Source organism: Ambystoma mexicanum, chromosome 3p (assembly GCF_040938575.1).
Source record: "Ambystoma mexicanum isolate Mex_15411 chromosome 3p, UKY_AmexF1_1, whole genome shotgun sequence".
Classification (NCBI taxonomy): domain Eukaryota; kingdom Metazoa; phylum Chordata; class Amphibia; order Caudata; family Ambystomatidae; genus Ambystoma; species Ambystoma mexicanum.
Genome location: NC_090925.1, coordinates 501,713,759 through 501,728,698, shown reverse-complemented (window position 1 = coordinate 501,728,698; position 14,940 = coordinate 501,713,759). Strand labels below are relative to the sequence as shown.

Here is a 14,940-nt window from a genome sequence, read left to right as displayed (position 1 = left end):
GATGTCATCATTTAGAGACGACCAATGGCTGTGTTTGTTCTATGCCCTGTAGATTTTATAATTCTGCAGGATGTATAAGACATTACAACTCATGTATTACAAATATTTTTCAACTGCTTCGTATGACGTTTGCAAGACCATATTACATTGTATAAAAATGGCGATAATTCGTATTTGCCTACTTGTTCTCAAAACATAACAATTAGGTAGACTACACCACGCTTTTGTTGCTTTTCGTTACAATACTTTTATTTTAAGGCCTACGTCAGAATCGCGGCCCAACCCCGAGCCTCCATTGGCTACCTTGGGCCAGTCCTTGGCTGCGTGCTGCACCTTCTCCCTGGGAGTCTCTTTAGTTGAACTTAGTGCTGTGTGTGAGTGGGCGAGGAGAAGGCACTGTGTGTCCCGGAGCGCGTGCTTTCTTCTCAAAGGTGCTGCACGTGCTATCGACGCACAAGTCCGTACAGACTCAATACATACATAGAAACGCCAGTGAGCACCGCTGATAATGCCACGTTATACCTACGTCATCCCACTACATTCTGCTATTGGCCCCTTGCAAGGAATGCATCCCTCCCGAGAACTGCTGATTATGGCCTGTTAACGCGAAAGCAGACGTGATGAAACGGGCCAATACCTTATATTGCGGCCCTGCAGGCAATGCGTGGCACTGCCTGGTTAAACATGCAGCACCCCTGCTGGCAAGGGCTGTTCTGTCCCAATAAAATGATTTAAGGCCTGGTGAGAAGTGCTCGTGCTCGCAATTAAATACACAGTAGCACACTTGAGAAGTGCCATTACTGTCCAGGGCATTGCATCCCTGTTTACAGGCCCTAGCACGGTCCATTTGAAGCACAACAGACCTGGTCTTAAAAGTGCCCCAGCCCATCCTCGAAGTGCAGGTGTTGGCCCAAAAAGGTCATACTTGAGCCACTGAGAGGTTCAATTGCCCCGCCGAGAGGCGGTGATCTTGTCCTGTTCGCGATATTTCAACCCTGCTGAAACTTGTTAGTACTTTCCCTTTAAAGTACAGGGGTCCTGCATAGAGTGTGTGGCAGACTTGCAAAGCATGCACCGTACTATCCAGTTCAAGTATTGCATTCCTGTTCAGAAGGGGCTGATGCCGTTGAAGTAGAACAGATGTGTTCAAATGCAAGCACTGTCGCTTTAAAAGTAGAAGCATTGGCACTCCCCCAACAGCAGCCATCATGCAGACAAGGGGGGGGACATGCATACAAGTGCTAGGGATGCCCCATTATAAATATATCAAATCGAAGGTATAATCCAATTAGAAACAAGCATTGGCAAAGCCAGCAAATGTGACTTTTTGTAGTCATGGGGTAGGCATTTGCTAGGCACCACAATAATGGTACTGCCTAACCATAAGAGGGCAACATTTTGGAAATTGAGTTATTACCAGGGCATATAATGTCCGTGCTTGGCAAATGCCCATCTACTACCTGTTCACAAGCAAAAACGGCTGGCTTAGCTGTTGCTTTTTTAAAAAAGGCCTTCAGTGCAAAGAACAGATGTGGGGACAGATTTATTGCTTAGAAATCAACTGTGCGTAACCTGTGCACGTGGTGCAGGTGTTGGGTCACTTTCAGTGTGGGACCACGCCTTGTGATAGGATGCAGAACCTATGCACGTGGTGCGGGTGTTGGGTCAGTTTCTGTGTGGGACCAGGCCTTGTGATAGGATGCGGAACCTATGCACGTGGTGCGGCTGCTGGGTCACTTTCAGTGTGGGACCAGGCCTTGTGATAGGATGCGGAACCTGTGCACGCGGTGCAGGTGTTGGGTCACTTTCAGTATGGGACCACGCCTTGTGATAGGATGCGTAACCTGTGCACGTGGTGCAGGTGTTGGGTCACTTTCAGTGTGGGACCAGGCCCTGTGATAGGATGCGGAACCTATGCACGTGGTGCGGCTGCTGGGTCACTTTCAGTGTGGGACCAGGCCTTGTGATAGGATGCGGAACCTATGCACGTGCGGCTGCTGGGTCACTTTCAGTGTGGCACCAGGCCCTGTGATAGGATGCGGAACCTATGCACGTGGTGCGGCTGCTGGGTCACTTTCAGTGTGGGACCAGGCCTTGTGATAGGATGCAGAACCTGTGGTGCGGGTGTTGGGTCAGTTTCAGTGTGGACCACGCCTTGTGATAGGATGCGGAACCTATGCACGTGGTGCGGGTGTTGGGTCAGTTTCAGTGTGGGACCAGGCCTTGTGATAGGATGCGGAACCTATGCACGTGGTGCGGCTGCTGGGTCACTTTCAGTGTGGGACCACGCCTTGTGATAGGATGCGTAACCTGTGCACGTGGTGCAGGTGTTGGGTCAGTTTCTGTGTGGGACCAGGCCTTGGGATAGGATGCGGAACCTATGCACGTGGTGCGGGTGTTGGGTCACTTTCAGTGTGGGACCAGGCCTTGTGATAGGATGCGGAACCTGTGCACGCGGTGCAGGTGTTGGGTCACTTTCAGTATGGGACCACGCCTTGTGATAGGATGCGTAACCTGTGCACGTGGTGCAGGTGTTGGGTCACTTTCAGTGTGGGACCAGGCCCTGTGATAGGATGCGGAACCTATGCACGTGGTGCGGCTGCTGGGTCACTTTCAGTGTGGGACCAGGCCTTGTGATAGGATGCGGAACCTATGCACGTGCGGCTGCTGGGTCACTTTCAGTGTGGCACCAGGCCCTGTGATAGGATGCGGAACCTATGCACGTGGTGCGGCTGCTGGGTCACTTTCAGTGTGGGACCAGGCCTTGTGATAGGATGCAGAACCTGTGGTGCGGGTGTTGGGTCAGTTTCAGTGTGGACCACGCCTTATGATAGGATGCGGAACCTATGCACGTGGTGCAGGTGTTGGGTCAGTTTCAGTGTGGGACCAGGCCTTGTGATAGGATGCGGAACCTATGCACGTGGTGCGGCTGCTGGGTCACTTTCAGTGTGGGACCACGCCTTGTGATAGGATGCGTAACCTGTGCACGTGGTGCAGGTGTTGGGTCACTTTCAGTGTGGGACCAGGCCTTGTGATAGGATGCGGAACCTATGCACGTGCGGCTGCTGGGTCACTTTCAGTGTGGCACCAGGCCCTGTGATAGGATGCAGAACCTATGCACGTGGTGCGGGTGTTGGGTCAGTTTCAGTGTGGGACCACGCCTTGTGATAGGATGCAGAACCTATGCACGTGGTGCGGGTGTTGGGTCAGTTTCAGTGTGGGACCAGGTCTTGTGATAGGATGCGGAACCTATGCACGTGGTGCGGGTGTTGGGTCAGTTTCTGTGTGGGACCACGCCTTGTGATAGGATGCGTAACCTGTGCACGTGGTGCAGGTGTTGGGTCACTTTCAGTGTGAGACCACGCCTTGCGATAGGATGCAGAACCTATGCACGTGCGGCTGCTGGGTCACTTTCAGTGTGGGACCACGCCTTGTGATAGGATGCGGAACCTATGCACGTGGTGCGGGTGTTGGGTCACTTTCAGTGTGGGACCACGCCTTGTGATAGGATGTGGAACCTATGCACGTGGTGCGGGTGTTGGGTCAGTTTCAGTGTGGGACCAGGCCTTGTGTTAGGATGCGGAACCTGTGCACGTGGTGCAGGTGTTGGGTCACTTTCAGTGTGGGACCAGGCCTTGTGATAGGATGCGTAACCTGTGCACGTGGTGCAGGTGTTGGGTCACTTTCAGTGTGGGACCCCACCTTGTGATAGGATGCGGAATCTATGCACGTGCGGATGTTGGGTCCATTTTTTAATGTATCGTATGATATTCAAGTGGCCTAGGATCCACGTTGCTTAACCTCGTTTATTGATTTACTTGTTAAATGCCATTGTTTTGTTTGTATTTTATAGTATTGAATGAAATAGTTTTATTGTTATGAACGTCTTTTATCAAATTGGAATAGTGATTGTTGATGGATTTTGCTGTTATGGTAAATTTAATCGAAGTAAAACTGAAATTAAAAAAAGATCCATTTGTATACAGTGCTTTATGGCAGATTTCTCCCTCTTGCATTTATTTAGATGTATTTAGATTTATATAGCGCTTTAATCCAAAGCGCTTTACATGAGGTTCTAGGCACTGTCATAATAGGTGTTGGTATTGCCCAGTGTAATGGTACTGAGTGAAGTTACCACAGAAAGATGAAGGGCCCAGGTGGGACTGTTGTGATTTCAAACTGTTCCTGCAGGCTGAACACAGAGGGAACGCGCTTAACACATTGAGCTATCTTGACAGCTGATGTGGTATGCTACGGTGTGCTATGCGTCGTATGCTATTTCATGTTTTCCTATATTATATTTTGTGGCAGATCTAAATGATATTTTAATTATTGACATGCAATGTCAAAAGTTATCTTAGGATATAGTGTGTTATGTGCTCTGCGATGTCATATTATATCTTACAAGCTATAAGCTATATGTTGGGGATGTTATCCTGTACAATATATTGCTGAACACTAAAAGGGCAAAGTAAGTGATTTGTGGGTGAGGGTTTCATGTTTAGATGTTAGAGTGTTTTAGGTAACGGAGGTATCTTGAGTGGTTATCTAAATGCAGGGTCTTGGTTTGTTGCCATCAAAGAGTGACCTCTGCTTATTTTTCTGATGGGTTAGGTTGTTGTTGAGTAACAGGTAGTTTGGTGGTTTAAATTATTTGGGGACCTGGTGGCCCATGATTGGTTTTCAGAAAGCCAGCATTATAGGATGTTGGGGATTACATTGGGCCTTGACTTGTTTCATAGCGGATGGGGGATTGGATTGCTGGGAATAATGGGGGGCACTTGAGTTTTTTCTGAGGGCTGGTGGGTTAGGTTGTTGGGAGAAACAGGGGGCTTGCGCTGTTCCATGCAGATGGATGGATTGTGGTTTTTGGGGGGAGCTGAGGGCTTAGGAGTTGCTTTCTGAAAGCCAGTGTGTTAAGAAATTGGGGGTATCACATGGGGTCTTGGGTTGTTCAATGGTGGATGGCGGATTGGATTTTTGGGATTAATGGGGGGCTCTTGAGGTTTTTTTTCGGAGGGCTGGTAGGTTAGGTTGTTGGGAGAAACAGGGGGCTTGCGCTGTTCCATGCTGTTCTGGATGGATTGTGATTTTTAGTGGTAGCAGGGGGCTTAGGAGTTGCATTCTGAAAGCCAGTGTTTTAAGAAATGGGAGGTATCATGGGGTCTTGGGTTGTTCCATGGTGTATTGAGTTTGTGGGGATAGGAGAAGGCTCTAGAGTTGTTTTCTGAAGACTGATGGATTCGGCTGTTGGGAGTAACATACAGGCGTGGGATGTTCCATGCAGATTGATGGATTCATTTATGGGGGACCTGGAAGCCAATGCGCTGTTTTCGGAAAGCCAGCATGTTTGCACTTTGGGGATAACATGGGGTCTTGGGTTGTTCCATGGTGGTTTGGCTTTGTGGGGTTAACCGTGGGCTCTTGAGTTACTAGCCTGGCTTCTAGGCGGTACAGTTGGGTCGTGACTTGCCGTCTGCAGGTGAGCCGAATGGGTTGAAATGAAAGGATATTTCATTTATATCGCGCTCATACTCAAGTGTTGCGGGAAAAGCAAGGGGAATCTGTTCCTGGTGGTTGGGCTCAGGTGCCGGTCCGGTCGCCAGCAACCGATCTGAAAGAGGGCCTGGCTGCCCGAGTGTTGGCTCATTCTGGATCCGCAGTGGGAAATCCTGCCCTTGATGTGTTGCAGGCCCTTGCTTATGCGACTGCCCGTGTCCATTATATACACACAACTGAGCAAACTGGGAATCCAGCCTCTACAGCTGTTTAATTTGGGTTTATAGGGCTCTCTGATTCATGGAAAACATTAACAAGCCTTGCTCTTTGCAGCCAGAGCTCTCCGCACCTTGACAATCCGCTCCATTCAGTAACAAGCTTTACGAGTGGCTTTTAGTTGGCAGACTTCATGGACAATGCCGACTACCCTGGCCGAGTCCCACTGCATACGTGTGCCCCACTCCCGCCGCAGGCTTAAGGACTGCATACGTGTGCCCCACTCACCCTGCGGGCGTAAGGGCCCACAATAACGAACCCCTTGACAGACTCCTCTCCCTGCCCCGTCCCTCTATTATCCTCCATTAAATCATCATCACTGTTTTTTACATAGCCCGAGATTCTAAAGAATGTGCTGGTTAGTAGCATTGTAAACAACAGGTGTTCATAGCCCAACACAATGGTGCTAGTACCCCCAAAACAGTGGTAGTCAATGGTTTTTAGGCTGAGCCCCCCTTAAGTAAACTTATTTTTGCTGGGCCCTTCTTGATTAAAATACTGTTGCTGAGCCCCACAAATGCCATTACTTATGTTTCCTATTTAAATCAACCACTGTACTCCCTTATAATAGAACCTCACAACCCCCACCACCCTCCTTCTCCCCAAGGCATCCTTCCGACCCAAATTAAGGCCTTGCCCCACAGTTTGAAGACCACCGCTCCACAGGATGAAAAGCCGAGTCAGCCCTTGCAGGGCAGCGGGCGTTTAGCTCCCTGAAACTTAAAAAGCCACCTTGGCCAGGCTCTCTATCCATAAATTACAAGGCACACAGATAGACTGTAAAATATTTCGTGGGCAAACGGGTGATTCCCTAATTCCCTGAATAGAACAGGGGCAACACGCTGGTCTTGGAAGCAAGGCCACGCAGAGCCACAGAGGTTTGAATCCGGGATCCGCACTTAGAAACCAAACTAAGGTATGGTATTAGGTGTATTATTAAAAACAATTAAATAAATAAATAAAACAGTGAAAAGAAGTTGTTATGCGGTCAAAGGAAGCTGTGGCACAGAACCCTTAAAATTCTAGTGTGATTGGAGACATTTATCTCATACAACGTTAATCCCTACGTAGGCAATTTCTCTCCAGAGCCGTCATTCCATAACTCAAAAGGGGAAAGGTCACGCCTGAGCCATCCCATCTGTGCTTGACTGCAAAGATACCAGCATTCCAAGGCCTAAAAACACAGCTCTTCTGAATAGCATTAAGCACAGAGGAAACAAGATTCATCTCAGCCATTAGATATCGAGCATCATTAAGTTTACCATACGACTAAAACTGACCTCATCACCAATGCTCAATGATTGTCTATCACAACCAGGTTATTTGCTGTCATCCGGGCATCCCAATAGAGGTTATGTTGGGACGCTCCCTTATCCTGAATCCATGGCATGACACAGCATCGAGCTTCATGAGCTTGGCCATATGCCTAAGACAGGTATCATCACCCTTGAACAATGGTGGTCCATTACAGCTTACGTATTGCTGGACTACCTGCTAGTGGTAATGTTGGGTCATCTCATATCCTGAATATGTGGTCTATCACACCAAGGCTTTATCATAGAAATACTTGGGTGGTCCATTACAGTTTATGTATTGCTGGACTGCCTGCTAGTGGTAATGTTGCGTCATCTCGTATCCTGAATATTTGGTCTATCACACCAAGGCTTTATCATATAAATACTTTCACTGATTTGCGGTCATGCCCAACGGTTCTCATTCTAGTTGACTTCTCTGCCACTTTTGATACCGTTGACCACGTATCCATCCTCAACAGCCTTGCCACACACTTGGGCTTTGATGGAACCGTCCTAGTGTGTTTAGCCTCCTACCTCTCCAACGGAGATCATCTCATCCATATGGGTGCCAACAGATCCCAGCATCACCTAATAACCCCCAGAGCTCCACAAGACTCCTGCTGTCCCCAGCCATCATTCTCCCGCTGCAGGGAACCTACGGGGAAACTCCTCGCCCGCATTGATATCAAGATACACAACACCCAGATTACATGCAGCTTTACCTTCCGATCAATTGCATCAATGACGTCCATCGACTCAAACATGTCTGTCCATCTTCCAAGCCTGGATGTCAAGACCCGACGAGAAGCTCAACCCGACAAAGACCCCATTCGTTCTCCTAGGAAACCCCACCAATTCTGCCCAAGTCCAGAATGTGCAAACGGTCATGAAGCCCGACAGACTCGACCCTCAACTCTCACCCAGTGCAAACTCCATGCACTTTACAATTAAACGTAAATTGAATTCACAACACACATCACCCAAAATACCTAAGCAACAGCCAAAGTATTTCTCCTCAGTGTAATACAGCCTTTCATGCAAGCCTCAAGAACAGTTGTCCAAGCCCTGGTCACCCCCGCCTGGGCAGTGGCAATGCTGAATTATCAGAAGTCCCAGATGCCACCTTGGCCCGTCTGAAAGCAGTCCAGCCTGAGGCACCTTGCCTCAACACAGGACAGAGAAAATGCAATCGCAGCCCCACCCCCCTATCCACGGGGAAGTGCACTGGCTACTCGTTCAAGCAAGCATCATGTTCATAGCTCCCGCATCACCTACACAAGCAGTCACCACCAAAACACCACTCAACGTGGCTGAGCACGCCATCATCTCTGGGGGCAGCACATCATCAGAAACCACAACATCAGCAGGCAGGAAAGAGCGCACTGCCAGAGGAAGACAACAAGAACGAGGCCTGGCAAGGCTACACACCCTGTCCCTGGAGCAGGTCATCAACGCACTTAAGACCTGCCCCTCCATCCTGCCCTTCAGAAAAGACCAGAAGACCCTGCACTTCAAAGAACATGTCGCCAACCATTGCTTGCGCCAACAAAACACAAAGCAATCATCGCCTTCTGCGGAGGAGGAGGGTGTGTGGGGGGGGGGGCGCGAGGAGAGGGGCAGAGACACACACACGGGTTGGACAGGGCAATGGCTTCATCACCAAATTTGAAGACGTTGAATACCTCATGCCATTGATCAACCTTTACATCTGTACCGCCTTCCTCAAAGCGCACTGAAGAGGCTGCGTAGCACTTTGCAAACCCCTAAAATACAATAAAGTAGAATACGGCAGTGGCATTAGGTTTATGGCCGGGGGGTGGGACCTACCAGGAAGCGCCTGATAGCATTGGATGGGTGTGTGGGTCCGCCGAGCTGACTGTCATCACTCGTCGGATTTTATGGAACAGATGTGGGAATGGTTCATTCTCCCCAGGGACGGGATAGTGGGGTCCTGGTCCCAGTGTCCGCATCGGAACCAGTCCCTCTGGGGAAACCACTTCACCCAGGAGGTCTAGGCTGGACCCCCCTACCCCTTAACACTACAGGCGCCTGGAAGCAGCGGCATCTTTAGTATCAAGCACTGCGCGAAAGGCCAGCATTGACCTCAGAAGAACTCTCCACCACATAGGTGACCTGTGCCAACCAAGAGAGCCAGGGCGCCAGGCCTTAGCAGCCGGCTTGGTAGAGCACCCCGAGGCGCGCAAACTACAGCCAAGTCATGCATTAAAGACCATTAGCATGAAAGCGGCGGGGCACGCACGCATGTCACTGCAGAACAGACAGCCAACAAGTTCTCTGCACCGACTCGAGTGTTCGCCAAAGTTTTGAAACCGACAAAAGTCGCCGGTTCACAGTCCCAGCTGCACAACTTTAAGTGCCAGTGCCCAAGACGGACTTGCGAAAGCTATATATATATATACGTGTGCGCTTTAAGGTCGCGGCGCAAAGCGGAGGAAAGGTAGTGTGGGGGAACTCACCGGCGCGTCGCCCCTCTTGCAGGCTGCAGCCCTCTCGCCTGCCCCGGAGCCGTGTTTATTCCCAGGGCAAGCGGTACCCACAGATAGCGAGCCTTATCCCCTGCGGCCAGGCTGCCGTGATGTCACGCTTCCAAGAAAAGCTGTCACGGCCGAAAGGGTGGGCTTTCTTTCGTGCAGATGGGGCACGCCGGGCCCGGCGGCGGCAGCAGCAGCAGCAGGCGGACGAGCAGTGCCTCCCGACACTGTGCGCAGCCCTCAGTGAGCTGTTGCTGGATGCAGGACCAGCCCCCTCCCCTTCCCCCCTCGCAGTCTGGCAGGGGGATTGGGAAAATGCAGCTAATTGAAAGGACATGCCGGCTTGTGCTCACGTCTTGAACCCTCTGCTATTAATCACCGAGCATCGGATGCCTGCCCTGCTTCGCAGGGGGGCTTGGGGGGTTTGGGGGGGCGCGGGCGGCCTGCATTCTCTGTTTACTCGGGTTTACACGATGCTTTCTCTGCGCTAATCACAAACAGCTCTCGCGAACCCCCCTGGAGCCCGCCGCCTGTCTTTCAGTGGAATTTATTCGGGGCGCCGTTTAATATATTTGAAAGTTTATGAACATATCCAAAAGTCTCTTTTGTGGTTTGCCATCTAGCCTAATTATTTATTATGTGAGAAATGCAGGCTTTTTCACACGCATGCTTGACATTTGCTTACTTTCGTAGTTACGTTAAATTACAAATGAAACATGCCGGCTGACTTTTAAAGTGTGCAAATTAAAAGCGGCCGTCATTCTCTTAGCGAAGTCCACTGCTTCATATGAGATCGCTAGCACTCTACTTTTAGCCGGGTAGGGGTCGAGGCGCTGTCAGGTTTGCCCAGGGTCACATAATGTGGTGGGATTAGAAGGTATTTTCTAACCCCCACAGTGACGAATTTTCCAGTCGTTTTAGAGCGAAGTTTTCCGTGGCCCTGAAAATGGCGATATCTTGCCTTGGCCCGCCACATAGTTTCCTATCCCCAACCCCGAGCCGGTTCCTTCCGTTTGCTGAGAACGGCAGCCCTTCCGAATGGTCTTCAAGAGAGCCAGGATCATGGCTTCAGGATCATGCCATAGCGAGTCTTGACACTGGCAGTCTCAGGGTCTAGGCACGCCCCTGAAACACGGCGAGGCGGGCAAGCGTTCAGGCATTCGCTTATTTCATGTTTGGCTTGATGTCCGGGTCTCCCCAAATGCAGTGGGTCATCTGTAGTGTACCGAATGGGGCCACAACTCGGGAACCAACAGGAGTACTTTCTACTACACTTACAGTTGTAGGCCAAGACTGGCACACAGGGCGGACGCACTTTTCCAGTCACTCGCGGAATCTCCAGCCACGCACATAGGCTGAGTAGTGTGGGTTCCCCCCTGCTTTTGACCCTGTTGTCCTATGCCCTGACCCAGAAATGATAAATGCATGCACCATTATGTTTTCGTGGAAAAATTGGTGGCCGTAGGCCTTTTTTATTATATACAAAATTAACGCTACACACTGGTTATGACAACTGTACAATAACCAACGCTTTTTGGGCACCTCGTGTCCAGGGGTTGGGATGCCCCCCTTCCTTTAGGCTCCATTTCGTTGCCCTGTGGCATCCTTTCCTGGACACGTGCCGCCGCCTACGACTTTTCTTTTACCGTGTACCGAAGAAAAGTACTCGGCGTTCCTGTTCCGGATTTCCTCCTTCCTTTCATGTAGAGCGGGTTGGGTGGCAAAACGTATCCTTGTCCCCCTTTTCCAGGCCCTGGGAGCTTACCCGAGTGAGGTGAGCTCCTAACCTGGTTGTGACTTGGCCCCGCTTTCTTGTGCTACTTATAGCCCTTCTCCCTTTTGTTGTGCTGATTGGGGGCCGTCGCTCCTTCCTGTCCTCCCCCCCTGTTCCTTTCACACCTGGTCTTACTTGTTTTGCGTTTCCTTGGGAACGCCGAGGGTGGGGGCGCCGCTCTGGCTGCCCCTCCCTTTTGTTTTCCCGCCGGTTGTCTCCCCCACCCCGCGCCTAACTCCCCAGGCCCTCCATCGTGCCGCACTTCGTGCAGCACGGGGCCTGTGGCATTGTACACGCCATGCAGCATTCCCACAGCAGCCCCCAGCTCCCTACATGCAGGGCGCCACACCGTCCTGAGGTGGAAGGGCGAGGCCGATGCCGGAGAGAGGCAACCCTGGCAAGTTAGGCTACGATGGTGCTTCAGGTGTCCAGAAGGCCCTGGAGAAGAGCCAGGAAATCAACAGGGGTGTCAGGACCCCCGGGCGTCTCCCTCGGGGTCTGCACTCCAGGATGAGGTTGGTGCCTGAGGGGGTCCGTGAAATGGGTCCGGGCAAAGCTAGGCGAATGCAGAACCTGGATGTTGATGACAGTGGATGCACTCTCTGGCTCAAAAGAGTAGGCCCCAGTGCCCTGTGGTTGGGCAGGCGTTGACCACCGCCCACCTAAAAGGCACTTGGTCAAGGCTTTGTTGTGGACTTCAACAACAACCATTCGCAGGTTAAAAGCAGACATAGGCTGGCGCAACAGGAGAAAACCTTCTGCAGGTAACACCCACTCAAGCAACCTTATGCAGGAAATCGACACAGGAACCAACAGAGAAAAACAGACGATTGTTTCACGTCTCGTTGAGAAACAATGAGTGTCTGAACTCATTTTCCTTCTATGGGGCCAAAACTCCACCCCTCTGTAAACCTTCCAGTCATCAGAAAAGAACCTAACCACGCACCCGAGACGTGTGAGTATGCTCAGTCAGAGTGTGGGTGAGCCAACAATTGATCCCACCACTTGTATACAAGAAGGAAACCTGGCAATGTTGCCAACATCCCCAAATGGCCCCTAAGCCAATACAGGCGATTCACTTAGAACACCATTGCCCCCAAAAACCTCCTAAATCTTACACAGAAGCCAAGCACAAGGACCCTGAAGCAGTCAGGAGGAGTAACTCAGTAAGACAATGTGCATGGAACATGACGCAGTACGTCTAAACCCCTTAACAGCTGCGTTGTTATGCAAGTCTATGCAAACAGGATGAGCAAACTCGTCTTCATACTTAAAGAAACACAGAGAGTAGAGTTGGAGGTGAGCTCCAGGAGGCAAAGGGGCCAGTACACGGAGCTCACCATGGAGAGAGTGCACTGAGAGGGTCTTCAGGGTGAACAGGGAATGAGTGCAGAGCAGAGAGAGACAGAGCGCGCCAAGTGCTTCCCAAGTGCGGGGCCTGGCTCAGGAGAAGAGAGGACCGCCAGGTAGTAATAGCACAGGCCAGGAGGAGTGTGGGTCACCAGGCAGCTGACACAGGGGGATGGCGAGAAGCGTGACATGGCGCACCCATTGCCTCAGTTGTTGTTGGATAGTCAGACGTGGCTCAAGGTACTGTATACGTGAGGCTTTAACTCCTCCTTGATGAACCTGCGGGCAGCTTTTAGCCTCAGGAATAAGTCCTGATTATGGCAATCACCCCCGTGTCGGGGAGAGGGTGGAGGACATGCCCGATACTGGCCCGTCAACCCGAGCCTAGGCAAGCCCGAGTAAAGTGAGGACTCCTCAGTGGCAGTACTCACAAAATAACTTATTGAAAAGTTATCTCAATCTGTACGTCTCATAGGGTTGATTGAGTGTACTCCCCGTTTTTCAGAGAAATATATTAAATGAATTCATTCTTTTTTAAGTGAAAAAGAAAGAGCAACATTCCAATTGGGCATTAGTAACCTTTGCAACAATGATGCATGCAACAGATTCAAGGAAGGCCAAAAGAAATGGCGTTAGTAGGTCTTGCAACAAGACCTGGCATGTGTGAGACTTGCTGTGGCCCTCAGGTCTGGAGTGATCAATGCCTTTTCTTCACGCCCTCAAGGTTGTGGGCGTTATAGCCTTGGTGAGATTAGGCCACACCATCTGGTGATGGAACACTAGCAATAGTACCTGTGGAATCCCAGAAGAGGTATTGCGGCGTAAGATGTAGTTGAAGGCGTGAAACCAAAACGGATCAATCTTACAGAGTATTGGTCTAGAACTAATGGTGGGCTATGTGTAAAGGCAGACCAGACAATGGGCCCGATGCTACCTACATGATGGCCGTCTGGGCGCAGGGCAGTGGTCTGATTACTCACCCTGGCACATGCTGCAATGCTGCTCGGAGGAATTATTGCACGCCATGCAATATTTCACGGGGAGGGTTCTGCATAGAAGCGAAATGCATTGAGGTATTTAAAATACAAAATATTAAGGAAATAAGAACGTTAAAGACAACTAATTATTGGACATGTGCGTGCATTAATAGCATATTTAAGAATAATCCAAAATATTTAAAATGAGTGTCTGACTCTCAGTGTACATTTACCTGACTCACATTAAATGTTGCTAATGCTAACGAGAAACTTGCCTTTAAGTGGTATTCGGTGTCCATTACATGTTCACCTTATGCAAGAACACTGTCATACCTTTGGAGTACGAGGGAGCTAAAGAGGTCTTAAGTGAACATTTCGTTTTCACTTCGTGGAATTCACAAAAACTCGATTTAGAAAGACTGCTTGGGGACCGCTCTGAGCGGTCTTTCTAAATCAAACTGTCAGCCCCTGGACGCATGCGCCTGCACGCAATGGCTGACAGGCGTGGCGGGGCCAGAAGAGGAGTAGCGGGAGTCCCAGGTGAGTGGTTTTTGGAGGGGTGTTGGGTGTGGGTGGGTGTGTCTCTGCAAGTCTACAGTGGGTAGAAGGGGGAATGTTTGTGACGGGGAGAGGCAGGGGAGCGGGTACATGTAAATATTTGCATGTGTGTCTGGTGGGGGTTGTGAGGTATGATACGATATGTTATTTATAACACACTTAATACCCAGAGGTTTCTAAGCGCGGACCCGGCGATCGAACATGCGTTGCTCCGTGTCGTCTTGGTCTCAAGGCGAGCGCGTTGCCCCTGAGCTATCCTCCCAAGACAGGCATTGTTTGGGAAAAGAAAGGAGGCGGCTGGGAAGGCAAGGATGGCTCAGGGGTGAAACCCCAATTTCTGCAAAATCCATCAAGCACGGGAGAGGGTGAAGGTGAGCAGGTTATCAGAATTCATGGGGGATGTTAGCGGGGTGAAACACCCCCACATATGTGATAATTCTGCATTTGGAAAGCCACACAGAATCAGCCAAAATAAATCAGTATTTTTTGTGTTTGGCCCTCAAAATGCAGAAATGTCATATAGAACCGCTAAAGAGGCCCCTCACCTGCAATCTGGCAATCATGATATGATCCCTTTGCACACGCATTGTACTGTAACCACACAGACAGCTTTGGGAAACTGTCAGTACCGAGCCTGTTTTGCCATTGATGGCCCATAGTGAAATGATAAGTAATGAGACTCGAAGATGGGGTGATGGTGGTTGCAACCTGGACCTCTG

General features: G+C 50.3%; 1 protein-coding gene across 1 annotated transcript in view; it reads right to left on the bottom strand.

Annotated features, from left to right (window-relative positions):
- The window catches only part of RIPOR3 (RIPOR family member 3), an 898,683-nt gene extending 888,855 nt beyond the window's left edge, over nucleotides 1–9,828 (bottom strand). Inside the window, exon 1 of the mRNA XM_069651171.1 lies at nucleotides 9,548–9,828. The gene's annotated coding sequence lies outside the window, so the exon portion shown is untranslated. The remainder of the gene's footprint in view (nucleotides 1–9,547) is intronic.
- Nucleotides 9,829–14,940: the final 5,112 nt, after the last annotated feature.